A 13,417-nucleotide genomic window follows, 5' to 3' on the forward strand; every position below is an offset into this window, starting at 1 on the left:
CCTTTAAAACTTTGATGACCAAGCAGCATCTCCAGAGCTGGTTTTGGGGGGGACACTGAGTCCACGATCTCCCAAAATTGCTGGCATTCTGATTAAAGGCATTGTTCCCGTCTATCTTTTTTGAATATGTAGCTGATACTGTAAGAAGCGAGTGTCAGGACCCAATTCATTCAGTAACGTGTATGGTCAGGGACTTGTCAGAGAGGAAAATATCTGCCCAGGACTGTGTTCTAAACTCTGGTTGCCCCCAGGCAGGCGTTCTCTTTTGCACAGAAAAGAACTGAGTAACTTTCCGATTAGGTCAATTTGGTGTACAAGTCTCATCTATCTCTCGTTTTATCTTTGTTGTTGTTATTTAGTTCCTAAGTCATGTCTGACTCTCTTGCTACCTGATGGACTGTAGCCACCAGGCTCCTTGTCCATGGGATTTCCCAGGCAAGAATCCTGGAGTGGGTTGCCATTTCCTTCCCCCCAGGGGATCTTCCTGACCCAGGGATTGAATCTCTTGCATTGGCAGGCAGATTCTTTATCACTGAGCCACCAGAGAAGCACCATTTTATCATTACAGCAACTGTTTTTGAGTCAGGGCAGCTAGTCTCTTTAACAGTTCAGGTTACTAAGGGACAAGCCGGTTAATTGAGTTGCCTAAAACTACACAATCTCTCCTGAACCCACACAAGCTTTTCCTGCCCGCCCCCCCACACCCCCCGCCACCCGCCCCCCCCGCCCCCCGCCACCCCCCACTCCCTGTCGCCCCGCTTCGGTCAACATACTTCTAATTATTGGGAAAGCAACCCAAAGAATGTGTCCTCTAGATGGCGGGGAAATGGCAAAATCAAATGGCCTTGATTGAAACACTCCCACTCAGAGTGTAAGGTTCAGGCGTCTTTTCTCTAGGAAGTCTTCCTTGACCACTCCTCCCCTCAATATAATTTTTAGCCTCTCCATCCTCAGGGCTCCAAACTTGTCTTGTTCACATTGCGAATATAGGTCTGACCTCTTTGTGATGTGCTTTATCCATTTACACTTCTGCCTTTTGCTTTAATCCTTGAGAGCAAGAACAAGAAAAATGGAATAATTATGTAATTGTTTTATTTCAATTCTATCACGTTCCAAAAAAGAACTTTCTCTATTTCTCACACACACACAAAAACAGTTCAAAGAAAGTTAATAAATGAGAAAATTTGGTTTCTGGATGAGGTTAATACTCCAAATGAGGTTACTACTCATAAAACGTATGTACACTCAGGCCGTGGTTAGGCTCTGAGACACCTGGCAGGCCATGCAGAGAAGGAAACCTGGTGGGTTAAGGGATTTGTCATGTCCATCAAATGAAAATGAAGCAGCTGCAGTGGAGAAGAGTAAGACTTCCTGGCACCGAGGCCAGAAAGAAACTTCTCTTGTGGATTCTCTTTAAGAAGAAGCCGTTTAACACAATGAACAATCATCTCAGTCACGTAGTTTCAATAAAAAAATGCGAATGAATCTTGGAATGCCTCTGAATAGTAGCTAATGGCCAATACCTCAGTTTTTTCTACTAAAGAGTATTTCTACAATAGCACCCAAGCATATGGTCCATGCATTCAGGTCTCTGGTGATCTTGCTTAGCCCAGGGCAACATCTTGAAATCATTGGGATAGGGTCCTTAAGTTGGACTATTTTTGTGCATGTTTATATGCCCACAGTTCCCTGGTGGCTCAGTGGTAAAGAATCTACCTGCCAAGGCAGGAGACATGGATTCGATCCCTGAGTTAGGAAGATCTCCTGAAGAAGGAAATGGCAATCCACTCCAGTATTCTTGCCTGGGACATCCCATGGACAGAAAAGCCTGGCAGGCTACAGTCCATGGGGTTACAGAGTCAGACATGACTTAGTGACTACGCAACAACAATTACATGCCCACACCTTTCTGCCTAAGGTTCATAACCAGTGAATGGCTAGAGTCTATCTCCAGATTACTTTTTACCCATCAACATTTTGATCTGTATCATTTGGCCAGGAGTTGGGGGCTTTAGTATCTGATGAGTACATGAAATCAGAGATTTGATACTGCAAGTTGAGGTGGTCAATTGAGTTGGCCTGGAGTTTCTGTTTTCCAATGAGAGTCAAGCTATCCAGTGGGCATGCATACTTGAAGACAATGGCTGACACATGGAACAAACAAATGGAAAGGGCACCACCCAGTTAAAGGTGAGAAGGGCCAGAACCACTGACTAGCTGTCCAGCCCAGTGACCATGGAGCACTGTGGACTTGGTCAACATCTGACATGGAGCACGAGCCGTAGGGGTGGAGAGGGAGATGGAGGCGCAGGAGGGAAACTCCTCTTCATCCAGGTTTCCTTTAATCAGGCTGGTTAATGTCAGTACGTAAACTCTAGTCAAAGGGTGTCCTAAGTCCTAAAGAGCTCTTATGTTGTTGTTTGGTTGCTAAGTCACGTCTGACTGTTTTGCAGCCCCATGGACTATAGCCACCAGGCTCCTCTGTTCGTGGGATTTCCCAGGCAAGAATACTGGAGTGGGTTGCCATTTCTTTCCTGAAGAACTCTCAGGCTCTCTATTCATTTGTTTGTTTGGGGATTAAATTTTTTTTTTTTTTTCCTGAGTGGTGATGAAAAAGGAGCCATTATCCAAATGAAGCTGGCAAAGGTAATTAGAGGTTATTTACAGAAAGGGCAAGGGGCAGATGAAACCATCCACTGAACCCTGGGCGTGCTTAGCAAGACATCATTTTGTTACCAGTGTGACTGTTTTTACAGTTGCAGAGGGTTGCCTCCAGCGTGGTGAGTGGGGATCCCCTGTTTCAGTAATTGCTGATTACAGGAACTTGAAAAGTAGGTCATTTCCAATACAGCAACACTCAGGGGGCCTGTATATCCTGCGGACTACAGATTTGTCTATCAGCCAATCAATCAACAGTTATTGATTATCTATTATGAGCAAGGATGGTTCATGAGAAGTAGCAGATGGCAAAGACAGCCCAACCTCCATGAAGATTTGGGCAGTGTGATGGCAGTGTTTTCCTACCTTTAATGTGCCCTGGATTGTCTGAAGGCCTTGGCAAAGTGCAGATTCTGGTTCTGGGCACAGACCTGAGAACTCCTGTCCGCCAGGAGAGATAACCAACCAACCAGCCGTGTCCATGAGGGTATCATCATGTGTGATGGGAAGTGGGGCTTGGATGGAAAAGCAAAGGGCAGTGTAAGAGAGGCCCCGATTAAGACTGTGGGGTTTGACAAGAGGCAGCACATTTGAGAAATGAGAAGTGAGGAAGGCACCTCTTTCTGTCCTGGGTGCTTTATGTCCAAGGCCTATGTAATTCTCACGACCCAGCACACTTATGTTCTGAAAATCTGGGATGAGGATCAGTGAGGCGGGCATGGGCGAGGGCCTTCAGAGAGAGCCTGGGCTTACAGCCAGCTAGGCCTGCTCTGTGTCCCTTTTGAGGGATGGGTTAGCTCCAGGACCCTATGATCCGTGAGAACTGGTTGCCTGAGTTCGGTCCTCATTGGTCTTGGAATAGATGGTCCAGTGGGCGTGGAGCCTTGGTCTTTAGGACACAGCATTGGAGCCTGAGCACAGCAGGTTCTAGGTATTCACAAGCCTTCTCTAAATCTCAGCACATTCCTCCTTCACCTCTCCTTGTCCATCTAGCTTGTCCCTTAAAGCTGTCTGTTTCTACCTTCCTTGTCCCTCTCTTTTACAACCTCAGCCTGGAGACTGCGGCCCATGAGTCCTAGGAGGGCAACCTGGGGGCCAGGGACCGTGGGCTCTCCCTCCTGCCCAGGTTTGGGCCCCACTCCACCCACACCCAGCTCTCTTTGACATTTTAACTACAATGCTTCCTGCTGGCTTCCGAGCAAAGGTGGCCTCCCCAATCCATCCACGGGGTGTGATAGATAGCCCTGTCGACGCGGGAAACAAAGAAGCCCTCCCTGGTTTTTGTATTAATGCTGGGTTATCTCCCATAGTATTGATTTTTTTGTTTGGTTTTGAAATTTCTCTTCTCTGTTTCTGAGCCATCTCTATAAAAATGAAAGTGCAGGTGAGGGATGATGGCGCACAGGCTGACAACCTTTGCTGACTTGCAGTATTTGCTACCATTTTCCATTAGGTCTTTCTGAGCCTGTCAGCTGCCTCTTCTAGGCAGAAATATATTTAAAACGTGGTATGAAAAGGTCCCCATGTGTCAATAGTAAGGGCCTGCCACCAAGTTTAGTCACTGGATTTAATCTTTCCATCCGTAGCTCTTGGGTCTCCTTCAAAGGGGCAACGGAGACTGGAATGGGCCTGGCCTCCGTCTCTCAGCTCTGCTTTCTTTCTCTTCAAAGAGTCCAACCCTCCCTTCTGCACAACTGGCTCAGCCTCCCTTTCTCTACTCTGCTTCCCCTCAATTTCCCCTCAAACTCCTACCCCTGCTCACCCTGCCACTTCCTGCTATCAGAGCTGCCGTTAATACTGGGTGTGAATGACTTAGAACAGCTTAGAGGGGATCCTCGCCCATGGGATTTTGCCTTTAGTGGAACTGGGATAAGGACTTGGGGATGTGGAATTTCATCCATTCAGCTGAGAGAGGAAGGAGGGGAAGGCAGCATCCCTGAAGTCTGGGTTGCCCTCTTCCAAGAGCCTGCTTTTCCTGGCAGGGGCTTCCTTTAGACTAAAGGGCATATCAGGCCAACGCAAGAAGCAGGGCTGCATCCAACTTTCCAGGGCCGTTCATCCATCCATCCATCCATTCATTCAGTCAACAAGCATTTGAGTTGAATTAAGGGCCCATTTGCTTATAATGGTATTCTTGGCCTGCAATTCTACTTTCTCAGAGTCTACATCTCTTTCTCTATTCATTTTTCATTCCTTAAACATATGCAGACACAGTGCCAAGACCCAGGGCCAAATGCTGGGGATGGAAAGAGAGTCAGTCCCTGTCTGAATACAGCTGCCCGGGCCAGAGACCTGGGGGTCACCATCAACCTCCTTTCCAGCACCAGTACATCTGGTTAGGTCATTTGTTTCTGTCTTGCTGCTAGCCTTGACCCGTTGGTCTAAAGCTCCTAGAATAGTGCTCAGCATATACAGTAGGCCCACAATATACTACCCCACTGTTCCCCTAAGTGTGGTCTAACATGCAGGTAGGATCCCTCTCTTGCTCCAAAATCTCCAAGTGATTTCCAATTTTCCATATGATCCCGGTCAATCATCTTCTGCAATCTACTCCGATATTAGGATTTTTCAGGGAAACTGAAACAATAGGATATGTATACCTACAGAGGGAGAGGAGAGAGAGAGAGAGAAAGAGAGGAGGGATTATAAAGACTCAGTTCATGCGCCTGTGGAAACCAGTGAGTCCAGGATCCACAGTGTGGGCTGGTAGCCTGGAGGCCTAGGACAGCTGAAGGTACAGATGAAGTCTGAAGGTAGTCATTGGCGAATTACCTCTTGCTTGGGGAGGCTCATCTTTTATCCTATTCAGGCCTGCAACCAGTTGGATGAGGCCCACTCACAATAGGGAGGATAGTCCATTTACCCAAACTTTACTAATTTAAATGTTAATCACATCAGAGGAAACACCCTCCAAGTTGACACATAAAATTAATGATCATACCCCCTTTGCCTTCTAGGCTTTGGGAATACTGCACCTGTTTTTAGCTTCCAAATACAGCACTCTGTCCTGTCTCTGGGCCTTTACACATGGCATGCAGTTCCCTTTGCTGGGCTCTGCCTCCGCCATTCTTGTCCACTCAACAGACAACCTTCTCACCAGTCCAGTCTCAGCTGGGAAGCTTTCTCTCTCTGTCTCTTTTGTTGACCTCTTCCCTGAACCTCACAGATAAACTTGGAGCTTTCATGTCACTGTTAACCCTTAGCCTTGTGACATCGTTTATCATGCCACAAGTGCTGGTCAGCATGTCTTTCTCCTCACTGGGGAGGCAGAGTTCATTTTTACAATTTTTTCTAAGTCAAGCCCTATGGGGAGAGATTCCTTGGGAAGTATGGCCCTAACTGGACTTCCCTGGAGGCTCAGTGGTAAAGAAACTGCCTGCAATGCAGGAGACCTGGGTTCAATCCCTGGGTTGGGAAAAGCCCCTGGAGGAGGGCATGACAACCCACTCCAGTATTCTTGCCTGGAGAATCCCATGGGCAGAGGAGCCTGGTGGGCTGCAGTGCATGAAGTCGCAAAGAGTCAGACACGACTGAGTGGTGAAGCAGCAGCAGCATGGCCAATCTTACAATCACCTTAGCGCCTCATTTCATTCATTTATTAAGTGAAGGATTGGACTATAGGATAGTGGTCACTAACGGCTCACCCTGATAGCCATTCTCCTCTGATTTCATCCTTACAGAATTTTTAGCTGAGCCCACGGTCATGCTAAATCGCTTCAGTAGTGTCCAAGTCTTTGTGACCCTGTGGACTGTAGCCCGCCAGGCTTCTCTGTCCAAGGGAACTCAGGAAACACCAGGGGCAAAATGTCCAAGGACACTGAGCTTAGCCCTCCGTACTCCCTCCTGTCCCAACCTAAGGGCATCTACTCCACCTCTGTGCGTTTAACACATTGGCCTAAAATTTGTTTGAAGTTGGAAGAACTAGACACTCTCCAAAGTTCCGTCTCTTTCTGACATTCTAAGACTGTCCGTGTAGACAAATAAAAAGAGGAACAATTCCATGAAGAGGAGCAGAATTTTTCCATTGTTTCCATAGACAACCATGGATACGATAGCCACAGGGCTTTCCAGGTGATGGGTGCAGGCACAGTGGTGGATGCTGGGAAGATCTCTGTCTCCTCTGTCTATATCTGGGTCTGTCTGGGCAGCATCCCCCCCAGCTCCTGCCCACTGCATCCTCCTGAAACACTGGAATGCATGAGCACACACTGACCCCCTCACCGACCTTTACACACTACAGGCTCTCACTGGAAAACTTGGAAGAGCTGTGGGTTGGCTTCTCGGCAGCCCTGCTGTGTGGCCTTATTCTTCCCAGTCTTGCCCCATGACTCTTTGGGGTAGGCTGGAGATTCTGCCCAGCACCAAGCCCGTGCAGAGACCGCTGGACACCCAGGCTGGTGGTGGCCGTGCTTGTGTGGTGCCTGTGTGCATATCACGTGGCTTACCACGGTCTTTCCTGCCCAGGTTGGCCTCACTGTGCCCAGAAATTCACCCAGGAAGCCCAGAAGCATGCCTGCTGTGGAAGGTGATACACTTAGAGTACTGGGCAGTTGGCGAGCTGCAGCCATCAGCAGCTGAATCGGGTGGGTGGGGACAGAGCTGAACGGTCTTTCCTGGGCTTTCCCTGAAACCATCCTAATGCCTCAGTGGCCACCACCTGCAGCCCGTGCTGGTATTAGTCCTGTTTTATAGATGGGAAACAGAAACACAGAGGGGTTAAGTACGTTGCCTCTAGTCTCCCAGCCTAAAGGTGACTATCCAGTTTTCTGCTGATGCTGCGGCTGTGGAAGCACTTTGCAAACTGTAGGGCACAGTCTGTGTAGAAGGCGCCGCTGCTGTTACTGCTTGTCTCCCAGAGACAGACAGTGGCGGTCGCCCCTCTCCCTGTGTATGCGCTGATACTTCATCTTCCTGGGTCCCATGCACACAGCCTGATGCAGCAGAGGTGTGTGCCTGTGTGTGTGAGGGAGGGCAGGCATGCACGAGCGTGTGTGCCTGCACGCCTGTGTGAGGCTGTCTTGTCACGGCTGCCTCCAGCTTTAGCTGCAGCTGCCATTTCTGATGAAGAAAAACCCACACTTTGCCCCCATTACAGAGTCCATCATTTTTCCAGCGGGGCGCCTGTCACCAGCACTTGGAGAGCACGTGTCATCCGGGCCTGAAGGATGGCTTGGCCAGCGCAGGAGCTCTGGCAGGGGAGGGGACGGAGCCCCGGAGCAGGAATAGGTGGGGCAGGGCAGTGTCTGTCCAGTTGCCCCAGGGATGTCCGGGGTTGGTCCCAGGAGATGTGCCCTGGCCCCCACTCCCGCTCTGGGGCTCTGTGTCCTGCCTGTCATGTCGGTATGAGGGAGGCGGGCCGATTCCAGGGGGTAGGGAGCTGGACCACGTTTGCCCTGACCTGGGGTCAGCCTTCATTCGTCACTTTCTCTGACACTTTTTCTGCTGCAGCCGCTCGCTTTCAGTGGAGCGGGAGGAGGAGCTGAGGGGGTGAAGAAGGGCAGCCTCCAGGACCTCCCGGGTCTGAGGGTCAGTGCAGTGGAGATGAGGCCCAGATTAGGTCTGAGGACCAGGGCCAGCCCCCAGAGCAGCACCTGGGGCCTGGAGCCGGCACTGGGTGTCCGGGCAGCTGGGACACTCCCTCCTCCTCTACCTCAGTTTCCTCATCTGCAACCGTAGAGTGTGAACAGTCCCTGCTTTACAGGTGCTGTGAGGGTCAGTGGCAGAACTGGGCTTGGCCTTAGGAAGGATGCAATAAGAGGTGGCTACTGTCACCATTTTTATCTGGTTGAGGCCCTGCCCTGACCCCCATGGGACTTGGGACAAGGAGGTCTCATCTCTGCAGGTCTCAGCCTCATCACCAGCCTGAATAAGCAACCTAACCGCCCTGGACCATTACTGTGGAAGGGATCAGTGAGTCCTTCCCATTAGCCCAGCAACAGGGATGGTCTTACCTTAAGAGCAGGCAGGTTACTGGTAGCTGCCAAAACTGTCCTCCAAAGTACCTGTACAGATTTGCATTCCTATTTGCAGCATGTAAGAGTTTCCGTGGCGACACATCTTTGACAAAATGAGGTATTACCAGGTTTTTTATTTTTTTCCAATCTGATGAGTGTAGAATTGTATCTCACTGTCTTTTTAAATTATTTCTCTGAATTTTAGTGAGATCAAACATCTCACAAATGTATCAGCCATCCTCCTCTTTTGCAAATTACGTGTCATCTACTTTGATCATCTTTCTCCACAAGTCACTCCACCTCTCTGGACCTCAATTTTGTCATAGGTAATATCAAAGAATTGAAATAATACTGGGATAGTTGCTACTTATATGGAAGAAAAGAAAATGTCAGTTTCATGTCATACAGAAAAATAATTTCCATGTGGGTTAATGACACCAAAACATTAAAAAAACTGTATAAATACATCTCAATAGTATCAGTTAAGGAAAGATTTCTTTAACAAAATGTGAAAAACAAAAGCCATCTGACAAATGAGACTACCTTAAAACAAACACATATACTAATCAAAGTGAAAAATGAAGCTATAACGTGGAGGAAGATATCTACAACTGTCATGATGAAAAATATGAGTAGTCAGAATAAGTAAAGAATTTTTACAAATCTGTTGGAAAAAGACAGGTGGGCACTTTCTGTGTGCCAGGCACTGTGATGCTGGAGATTAAAAGAGGAATAACACAGGTTCTCTGTTCTCAGAGAAGTGTGATGGGAGAGACTGAAAAGTCAAGCAGCAGTTGTAAGACTGTGCTACTGAAGCTCTACACAATGGGAGATGGGGGAGGAGTAAAACCAGGAAGCCTTCCTGGAAGAGGAACCATTTGAGCTGAGTCTTTAAGGATGGGGAGGAGTGGGCCATGTGGCAAGGGTGCAGAAGGATGCAGTATTCCAAAGTGACATCAGGAGCACAGGCAGAGATCCAAATTATCTTGTTGCAGTTCACTGGCTCAAGAACACAATACTGGGTGGCTGAAGGCATTTGTTCATTTCCAAGAGCTCAGCTTTGACCACAGACTAACACAGCACCCCAAATACTGCCCGCCCTGTCACAAATTAAACCAACTGGCTTTAGGGACCCCATTTTGTGATTTTCTCTTGTCTAAAGGGGGACTTCCAGAGAAGGCGATGGCACCCCACTCCAGTACTCTTGCCTGGAAAATCCCATGGATGGAGGAGCCTGGTAGGCTGCAGTCCATGGGGTCGCTAAGAGTTGGACACGACTGAGCGACTTCCCTTTCACTTTTCACTTTCATGCACTGGAGAAGGAAATGGCGACCCATCCCACTGTTCTTGCCTGGAGAATCCCAGGGACGGGGGAGCCTGGTGGCCTGCTGTCTCTGGGGTCGCACAGAGTCGGACACGACTGACGCGACTTGGCAGCAGCAGCAGCAGAGGGGGACTTCAATTTTTTGTCAGTGACTGTGGTTTTCGCCTTGTTTCACGATTGTAAATTGAAGTTGCCATTCTTGCTGTAATTTCTGTTGCCGATGCTATCATCATGGGCCTTTCTCACGCAGCTGGAATAACAGATGACACCGGCTTGGGGTGAGGTGCCCCTGACAAAACCAGAAAGAGCCCAGCTCGTGCTGTTTGCAGAAAATTATCCCCCAGAGGTGATGTTTAATTTGGAGGTTTCCAACAATGGCACCCCACTCCAGTACTCTTGCCTGGAGAATCCCATGGATGGAGGAGCCTGGTAGGCTGCAGTCCATGGGGTCGCTAAGAGTCGGGCACGATTGAACGAGTTCACTTTCACTTTCCAGTTTCATGCATTGGAGAAGGAAATGGCAACCCACTCCAGTGTTCTTGCCTGGAGAATCCCAGGGATGGGGGAGCCTGGTGGGCTGCCGTCTCTGGGGTCGCACAGAGTCGGACATGACTGAAGTGACTTAGCAGCAGCAGCGGCAAAATGAAAACCTGACCAAGGCTACTTTGTAACCCAAATGCTTATCTTACCAATCAATTATTACAAGACTTACTGGACGCTGTAGCAAGACTTTCTAAGTTCTCCTTAATGGGTCAAGTCCAAGTTGCCTCTGTTAGTGGGAAAAGCTGGGGTCAAGTGAGCAGTGTAATCAGCTGATGAGGGGAGGGAAGATAGGGGAAAATGTTCTCACATCCAGATAAAGAAAAGCACAAAAGGTGGGTGGAGCAGGAGTAAATTAAAGCCAGCCACGTCAGCTGGGCAGCAAGAAGGCAGCCTATGATGTTTGCAATGGATTAATAATTCAGCCCCCAGGCATGAGATTAGGGTTTACGTACAGCAGGAGCAAACTTGCATAAAGATTAATTGATGTCTATCAGGTGCTGTTTAAGTGGCATTTCCTATTTTGTTGTTTTGGGGGGCCTGAGGAAAAAAGAAAAGAGACAGAAGGAGAATTGGAAGTAAAGATCCAGCATCAGGATTTCATGAAATTGTCCTCCTGGCCCCAGCGGGTGGGGGCGGGGTGCAAGGAGGTGAGGGCTCAGAGCCTTGATGGGCTTGAAAAATGAATTTCTGTGTTGCCTCCATCGTAAGCCTTGCACATGCTATTTAAACTTGACATGTCATAAATCCAATAGCAGCAAACAAGATGGCACTGGCTTGCTGTCCACTTTTATTTGTGTGGATGCAGGAAAAGATGCTGGCACATAAAAGTGACAGGCACTGCAAGCTGCTCAGTCTGAGGGACTTGAGGGTTGGACCTGGGAGCCTAAGAAGCAGGAACACAGGGTTGGGGACTGCAGTGTGATTGGAGGCACTGAGTTTCCTCTGTCCACATGGCGTCTTCATGACTTGGGCTTAGGGTCAGGGCAGTTCCTGAGCGCCAGAATAACCCTTACTGCAGGGGGTTTGTGTGTTTGTTTCTGAGCTGTAATAACACCTTCCAGTGGCCATTCAGTATAATCAACCATCTCCTTTACTAGGCTGGAGCGCTCAGGAACAACATCTTGTCTTGTTTATATCTTTATCCTCAGCTTGAGACCTTGGTGTTCATCTTGGTCACGTTTGTTAAATGGCTGAAATGGACCAAGGAGGTAGGTCTTTGCTGGCACCAGCACTTTCCATGAGGCACATGTCTTCAATCTGGACTAGATCAAGCAATCATTTAAGTGCAGTGATGACAATTATTTGAAAAGTCTTAAAAGATTTCCCTGTGTCCATACATTTCATTTATGGACTCCAGGATTTCTTGAACCTCCACCATTAGCTCAACACCTCATGTGTATCAAAAGTCTCTATTTCATTGGTGCCCCTTGCTTTTTACAACAATTCACAAAAGCATCTTGTTTTGGAATCAAATAACTGTCAATCTGCTCTGGGTTTTGTAATAGGTCTAAGGTTTTATTTTTAGCATTAGCAAGATTCTTCTAAGAGTCCAGCTCTAAAGAGGATCTCTTAGATTTTCTTTTCCCTTGCCCCCTCCTCTCCGAGCAGTAACAGGGTGCACCAAACACTCACTTCTCAGTTAAGTGCCTCGTTCCAAAGTCCACTCTGCTGGTCTCAAGAGAGTATCAGTTATATACTCTTGCAAACGTGCTTCCTTCAGAACTACATTTCAACACTTTTAATTGGCTAATTAATTAATTAATGCCACACCATGGCATACGGTATCAGTTCTCTGACCAGGGTAGGAACCTGTGCCCCTCTGCAGTGGAAGCATGGAGTTCTAACCACTGGGCTGCCAGAGAAGTCCCCATTGCGACACTTTTAGAGACTCCTTATGAAAGCCAGCTGTCTGTAAAGTAAGAAGATAGAGAGCAGGAGAGATCAGGAAAGACTCTCAGTGCATTCTCCTGCTTCAGGGTTGGAGTTTCTTAAATCACCTGAAGGCTCCAAGATTCCCTGAGAAGATTCTCCTGTCTTCTGGGGTTCTGTCTTCCTGGGCTTCAGACCCCTGTTGGTCTGAGTGTTCATGTGATTTTCTAGCTATCTTTCTAGCTGAAAATTCAGCCTCAAGGCTTCCTCTGTACATCAAAATAGTTTGTTTCCCTTCCTCCCATGATGTAACTGACAAAGCGTTTGGAGAAAGAAGTGACTGACAGTGGCCTGGTTATGGGGGAATTGGGAGGTGTACCTGCATCAAGAGGGCCACGTGGAGAGACTCCTGAGTTTGTGTCCCAAGGCTTGTTTCACCCTCCTCATAGTATCCCAGAAGACTCCTTTGCCACGCATGCCCCTGCATCAGCACAAAGATGTCGAAAGCTGGCAGAACTCTGAGCACTTGGACTGGCCTTCAAGACTCAAATGAAAAGAGCAAATAAAATGGAATACAAGCCTCAACCAGAGCTTCCTGAAATGAAAGGCATTACTCTTCTCTTTGTATCATGCTATGACCAAAAGATCCAGGGAGATCTAGGTTTGAGCCCCAGCTGTGACACTTGCGATCTTTTTTGCAGATTATAAAACCTCTTATGCTTGGTTTCCTCATCTGTGAGCTGGGGATAACAACATCTGGTTCACGGAGTGTGACAAGATGAGGCACAAAGCATCATGGGAGGTGGTGAATCCTCGAACTTTACCCACTAGTTTTGAGGATTTGGGAAAATAACTTTCCCTCTGCATATTGTAATTTTCTCTTCTGAATCACGGGTGAAAAATAGAACCTACCTCATCTGATTGTCGACAGGCCAGATGGTGGCTTAGAGTGTGGCCTCTGAAACTAAACTGCCTGGATCCGAATCCCAGCTCTGTCATTTTTCCACCTGTGTGCGTGACCTTGGGCAACTCACTCAGCCTCTCTGTGCCTTCATTCCAACATCTTTAA

Source organism: Bos indicus x Bos taurus, chromosome 24 (assembly GCF_003369695.1).
Source record: "Bos indicus x Bos taurus breed Angus x Brahman F1 hybrid chromosome 24, Bos_hybrid_MaternalHap_v2.0, whole genome shotgun sequence".
Classification (NCBI taxonomy): domain Eukaryota; kingdom Metazoa; phylum Chordata; class Mammalia; order Artiodactyla; family Bovidae; genus Bos; species Bos indicus x Bos taurus.